General features: G+C 48.2%; 1 long non-coding RNA gene across 2 annotated transcripts; it reads right to left on the reverse strand.

Moving 5' to 3' along the window:
• Positions 1-359: 359 nt before the first annotated feature.
• On the reverse strand, positions 360-3,517 carry LOC123121348 (uncharacterized). 2 transcript variants are annotated; one of them, XR_006459674.1, is made up of 11 exons: positions 3,266-3,516; positions 2,837-3,091; positions 2,487-2,629; positions 2,305-2,386; positions 1,967-2,206; positions 1,814-1,888; positions 1,521-1,718; positions 1,130-1,394; positions 950-1,036; positions 785-860; positions 360-685 (listed from the first exon to the last, which is right to left on the reverse strand). It is a non-coding gene; the product is annotated as an uncharacterized lncRNA (long non-coding RNA). The 2 variants fall into 2 exon arrangements; XR_006459673.1 differs by having other exon boundaries at positions 1,130-1,718; positions 3,266-3,517.
• Positions 3,518-7,126: the final 3,609 nt, after the last annotated feature.

The following is a 7,126-nucleotide window of genomic DNA, read 5'->3' on the forward strand; positions in this document are numbered from 1 at the left end:
AGGGCTCTCATGCACTTGTCTCAAGCGAGCAACGCTTTCAAATGGCACTGTCTCAAGCAAAAAATGCCATGCAGATGGACATGGTTTTCTGATCAAGTTCTGAATTCAATTAGCTGTCGTTGTGTTTGTTGCTGCACGCGCGGATTTACTGAATGCCCAACTTCACGTTGTCATGCTGTCTGTTTTGTACTATACATCTCAAGAGCTCTATTTTTTCCGCTATCTGATGCCAAATTTTTCCAACCCCAGCAAGGGCAGACACACGGTCATTTCGTCTCACAACTCACTTGGTCTGATTAGGTTCCCACCTGGGAAAATATTACACGAACATAGTTTTCCCGAAATACACAATGGAAGGGTTTTTGCACCGCGAAATAACCTAAGTACTTTTTTATTCTTTTCGATAAAGGGAGATTTTATTATCTCAGAATGTAGCATCAAGGGGATAAAAAACATTATGAGTAATACCCGGCCTCTGCATAACTAAGATGTAGTTGGTTTAATCTAACTGTCAAGCACACGCACAGCCAAAAGATACCGCCGGGCTGCACGAAGTTTGGAAGTTCTATTGTCTTCCACTTCAGTCAACGATCGCGTCAATCAGGAACTCTGGGATATCTCCTTTGTTGCCTTTCATTGTGACTATCTCGTAGGCAATCTTCTTCCGCAAATGCTCAATCTGCCCCTGCCATAAGGCAAACATGGCATAACCAGTTAGGTACTTGCAACAGTTTGTACTTTGAGAGTCCTATATACTTTTCTTATCGATCAGGCAGTTACATACCTGAGTCAGAGCTGAACGTAGGTAAAGCCCGGTGAACTCCAAGATGTAGTGCACGATGTACACTCCACTCTCCTCCCTGCAAGTAAACCTCACGGCCATTAGTGACTAATTAAGCTAGTGTTACCATGTTTATCTAACTCTGTTTGAACAAGCAGGTGCAAACACCTGATGGCTGCTGCACGGCTGGTGCTGCGCCATTTCCAGCTTCTCCGGTTTCTCCACCTTGCTCTTGGCCTCCAAGAGAGGCAGCATCTACAATCAACAAATAAGTGTATTGTTTTCATCAGCAACCTAGACAACAGAAAAACAGAAGTTGAAACATCAACCATCATGGAGCAAAATTACTTAATCCAATATCTCCATTGACACCCAGCCTTGACAGCAGAGCCCTTGCTTGATCAAAGATGCATGTTTGTCGGCAATGCACTAGTTGCTACATCCAAAACAATAAAAGACATAGCAATGTACATGGTTGAGAATGGGATTGTCTATTGATCTGTCCACTAAGTCTAGAGCTGCCGCAGCCAGTCTGCGCACACGTTGCTGATGTTCGTCGCTGGAGGTCCACTGGAAGCCCCGAACGCACCACTGTTTGCTGCACCACCCCTCACTGGTATAGTATCATGCTCACGCGCGTCAGCAAAAACAAACACCAAATTTTCAGTACCTAGCAACCCAAATTTATTGTCTCTTGTGAGAACCACAATCGAGGAACCAAAGAAAGATGCTTCCTCACATTCAAGGTCGATCTTTGCTTGCTCCTCAACAGCTGCCATTTCGTTCCATATCCTCTGTGCCTCCCTGCTTCGATGCTCACCGTTTTCTTCAGTAAGATCAGCCCCGGCAGCGGCACCGCTGCTACCGGCTCCATGGTCACCACTGTCCCTCAACTGCAGTCTTTGCCTCAGCCTCATCATACTCCGTGGCGCAAGACCTGTCATGTGCACTTACTCAATCAGATGTTGCGTTTCAACAGCTCCTCACAAACATGTTTCCACACCAGCCATACGATATTTTTTAAGCACAAACCTGTGACACGGCCACCTTCCACGTCATTCCTAATACGGAGGCTTCCCTGCGAAATCTGTAGCCCTAGGGGTTGACCTTCATTAAGTTTGTATAAACGTTAAATGTCAGCATAGCAATTACAAGAAGCAAAACCACTAAATTTGCAAGGCAAACCTCTGTCTTCTACTCTCTGATATGCCCTGATAATGCGATCGTTTGGATCACCGCCATTGCCATCACTGTCACTGGTCAAGGAATCTGAGCTTTCTTCCATTATAGTTTTCCCGTTTCGATGTCCTGCACCATTAGAAGTTCCTGGTCCAGGCTGGTCCTCTTTGTTTGCTTCTGCCGCACCTTGGTTCTGTTCGCCAGCAGCAATTAGGATCTGAGCTGCTCACAGTGCTTCAATTTGTGCTGATAGTACCACCACATGAAATTCAATCATGTTGTTTTTAATGTACACCCATCATCCACAAATTTATAGCTAAAGTTTTTTAGTTTTTAATGCTTACATTCATGTAACAAGAAGCCACCTGGCTCCCGGCAACCGGACGCCAAACATCTTCAATTATCAAAGTAGTTTCCAGGTTTTGTCTGTTCAATGCCAAAGCAAATAGTTACCAAGCAAGAAAAAATATTCTTTTTTCTGTAAATGCAAGTGAGCAATGCAGGCTGTAAAGGTCATGCGCCTCACCAAGTGAATCAAAACTCGGGCCAAGTGTTGGTCGAACGACACTCTTTGTTGGCTCCTCCGCATATTTGTGAATTGACTGCTCCAGAGTGCTAATGCCAGACGGTCACATTGTCCGGTCTGGTGGTGCACTACCCAGCCGCAACCTGATTTTTTTTTGCAAACATATTATAAATTCAGCACACTAGAATCTCAAAAGTAATAGCACTGAACTTTCTGCTGATTGGCCAGTAAGGATCAGCTGCCAATGACTATCCTATCTATATCATATTCTCAGTTTGTAAGTTATTTTGCTACGATTTTGTATAGCAAAATGGGTCAAAAAAATAGTCAGATGGGCTTCAGGTTCAGACCTTTTTGTCCAATCTGGGGCCTGTGGGTTGACTTTGTCAGTTGACTGTGCCAACATAGTTAGAAATGAATCTGAACGCCGGCGGACTCAGTCTCGTGCTTTGTCAGCTCCATCGTCGCCGAGCCGTTGCCCGCAGCCAGACCCAGCATTTGAGTCTTCAGGGTCGCCACGGTTGGTTTCTCTCGTGGGCAACAAGACCAGAGGAACTGGATCTGGGTGTCAAATGTTGTCGGCGTACTCCTTCCGCAGCGGGAACCTGAGAGAAGAATGGCAATGGCCGACGGCCAGGGCGCCAGGGCCCATTGTTATCTACCTGATTCGGGTCTGGCAGAATGCAAAACAAATCCCACGAAATACCTGTCGTAGGTCTGGCCGTTGAAATCCCACAAAATCCCAAGGAGAATGGATCCATACTTCTATAGGAACTAACCTGTCAACGACGTCGAGAAGAAACTCCAGACCAGCACCCTCCATTTTCCTTGGCCGTGGGTGGCCGAAATTAGCGCCGCCGGCACTAGCAGCTCACTCGTAGACGAAAGGGGGACAAAGCTGTTCTTGAGGGAAGCAGGCGACGAACGGCCCAGCTTTTCCGTCGTTATCTGATCTGTGGCTCGGTAAGAATTTCAACTTTCTGGTCCACGGACCAGGACGGCAGCGCCTGTCCACCGTCCCAACGATACGAATCGGCCCCACGGATTCACCCCTGTTCCATATTGTATTCCCTCGTACGCTCTTTTTCCTTTACCGATTGTCACGATTGTCAGACCGATTTATTCAGATCCCAAACCAAATATGGACGCCAGGGATATCGGGAGCAGCTGGGCTCGGGCACCAAATCGCCCTGTCCGGACGGACGACGCTATTGTGTACGAGTAGTACTAGTACATTTACGCGCCTTTTGGTTCAACGGACTTTCTGGATGCAAATAAGGCGGTTGTCTCGGCTTGCAGGCGGCACTTGCGAACGACTTATCGTGGTCTCCATCACTCGGTGTTCTCCGTCAAACGCACTTCGCCAAACCACAACGTTCGAGATATCGTCGACGTCACCGCAATGGGGAAGAAAGTCAAATATAGTTACTACCTCCATTTTTTTGTACACAAGGCCAGTATATCAAAATTACAATTTGCAAAAGGCCACTAACACTAATCGAGGCAAAATTGATGGGGTTTGCCTCGTACTAGCAACCAAGGACATTAATATCCCCTGCATGCATGCGGAAGTGAGAATGTTGGTTTGCATGGCGCTGCATTAATCAAGTGATGAGGAGTGAGATGGTTAGCTCTTTGGGCTTTGGAGAAAAAATACGCATTAATTGACACGTGAAACGAGGATTTGTATCGATTAATCCCGCGAAGAAAAACCCCGCCTTTCTTTTTTAACACTAGTACTCCTGGTACGTAGTACGTACTTATCCTGTTTGGGTCTAGGCCTTGCATTGCCATACTTCGCCACACATTTTTGCCAAGCTTGCCTAAAGTTTTCAAAATGAAAAGGAGGTACACTTGCGCACGGCTGTCGCGGTCGCACCGCACCCTCACACGGTCGCTCCTGCACGCCGCGGTCGCACCGCACCCTCACACAGTCGCTCCTGCACGCTGCAAACCCAACCATGGGAACGCACCCTCACTGACATGTGTTGTCGCATGTGAACAAACCAAACTCAGTCATCCTACCGCTGACACATAATTTTCGTTCATAAAGTATGTTTATCCAACCGCATGTTGGGGAGTATCCGTACGGCCCGTGCGATGGTCTGTTGAGGAAGAAGAAGAGGTGAGGAAGAAGGGTTAGGAGACGTAGGATATTCATCCAACCGCCTGAAATGGTAGACTGACCCAAGTCAGGCAACTTGCATAACAATATATGTTTTTACAAAGCAAAAGATCCATAAAAACAACAACATAAAGAAAAACTATCACTGCTCGCGAACGAGACGGCCTCGTCGTCTTTGGCTGCCGCCGCGAACCAGCCGTAGCTGCCGACGTGTGTCTCCGCACCGTGGTTGTCCTCAGCCTCCAGCTACTCGTTCACGCGGAGCATGCGGGCGCTCTGCACGGACGAGAGCACCGCCGGTTCAAGTCGAGGATGTCCGGTTTCGCCTGCAGGAGGGCCTCGATGGCAGCGGCATTCGCGCGCTCCGCGTCGAGTCGAGCCTCTGCCGCCCGGTTCAAGTCCAGGACGTTCGATTCCTCCTGCAGGAGAGCCTCGATGCGAGCGGCATCCGCACGCTCCGCGTCGAGTTGAGCCTCTGCTGCCCGGTTCAAGTCCAGGACGTCCGGTTCCGCCTGCAGGAGGGCCTCGATGGCAGCGGCATCCGCGCGCTCCGCCTCAAGTTGAGCCTCCGCCGCCCGGTTCATATCCACGACATCCGGTTCCGCCTGCAAGAGAGCCTCGATGGCAGCGGCATGCGCATGCTCCGTGTCGAGTTGAGCTTCTACCTCCCGGTCCTCCTTTAGTATCGCCAGGTTGAACCGCTGGTCCGCCTGCACCATGGGGGACTCGGACGCCGGCACGAAGTCGACGTCCATCGTCTCATACCCATCGGGGGCCTTCTGCGCCGCGACCTCCGCCATGAACATTGGATCGGCTTCCTCCTCCTCGTAGCTTGGCTCCAGAGAACTCGGGGATTGGCCCGCCGCAAAGCGAGCTTGGGAACGGAGGTCTGTGGCGCTGACCGTCGCCGCGATTTCTGCGCGGCGCTCCGACTTCAGCATCTTGTAGTACGTGATCTTGCGGCGCACCATGGCTTTCCGGCGAACTAGGGGACGCTTGATGCGGGCTAGGGGATCGAAAGGTGGGGGAAGGGCTGGAGATTAGGTGTGGTTTTAGGGCAGTGGCTGGTGTAGGCCGAGCAGCGAAGGTTCTGGTGTGAATAGTGGTTCCGGTGACGACCGGTCAATCGGTTTTGACTGTACATCGCTCTTGTCGCGTTCGTGTTGCAGCCCGGAACGCTGGACCCTCCACGTTGCTCACCGAATGGAACACGCTTCGTCTTGCGTTTTCGCTCGCTTGTGGGACCGCAGTTGTGAGCAAACCGACGTCCCTCCCCCTCCCCCGCCCGCGTCATTTATACTACCACTCCCTCCGTTTTATGCGGAGTAAATAAAAACAGAGGGAGTATACTACGGATGAGGATCCCCTGACTTGGCCGAACCCATTGAGTAACTGACATGCGGGGCCTAGCAAGCATGGGGTTCGCCAGTAAGTGACCGAAAGGGAGGGTAAGGCAGGGATACCTACGTCAGAGGATCCACTTCCACTACTACTCCCTCCTTCCATTTACTATACAAGGCCTAATACGTTTTTCGAGGCTAACTTTGACCAAATGTTAGAGTAATAATATATGACATGCAACTTACACAAAGCATATGGTCAAATTCGTATGTGAAAGGAGCTTCCAATGATATAATTTTCACATTATACATCTCATGTACTATTAATCTTGTCAATAGTCAAATGCGGTTTTGAAAAACGCATTAGAGCATGGTTAATAATATAGCCAGTCGATGGCTATAAGCAACTGCCATGTCATCTATAGCCATCATCTATTATATGCACTCATACAGTAGTGTGGGCTATAAGGTTGGCTATTTCCCGCAAAAAAAATTATAAGGTTGGCTATTGTATTAGTACTTTTTCCATCTCCTCTCCATCTCTTTCTTCATATTTATTGTATTTAACTAGGAATGCGTATATAGCTAGGCTCTTGCATGAGAGCTCACTCCCCTTACTTTTTCACATCTCTCTCCTCCACATAGGCCCTATATAAATGGAAGGAGGGAGTACTACTATGAGCACTGCATACTCTAGTACAGATGTTGTCAGTACTCCACTAGTACTATTGGACAGGGAGCTTAAAAAAGTTACTATTGGACTGGCTATATGTGGCGAAATCCTAGTAGGAAGAGAATGCGCGAGAACAAGCACATTCACGTGGTTGAAAACAAATTGGAAACCATCTCGAGTACAAATCTAGGAGTACGTACGAATCTAACAATATTGATTGGGCATTGTTGAATGTTGATACTTTTTTGATCAAAGTAGAGATACTTTGACTACACATAAAACTTATATATAAACTAGAAAGGATAGGAGGGAGTATATTGTACGTTAAAAAACGAAACGAACATTGAATACTCTTTATATATGATTTGCGGATGCTATGATCACCGGTTCAAAATTTTGAATCCGCCTTAGGTATCACACATGCCCCCACTCGTTCTCTCTCGATTTCATCTCGGGGTCCGGAGATCAATTGTAAGAGGACTAGGGTGGGTACAATACGTTC

The sequence above is a fragment of the Triticum aestivum genome, chromosome 5D (assembly GCF_018294505.1).
Source record: "Triticum aestivum cultivar Chinese Spring chromosome 5D, IWGSC CS RefSeq v2.1, whole genome shotgun sequence".
Lineage (NCBI taxonomy): Eukaryota > Viridiplantae > Streptophyta > Magnoliopsida > Poales > Poaceae > Triticum > Triticum aestivum.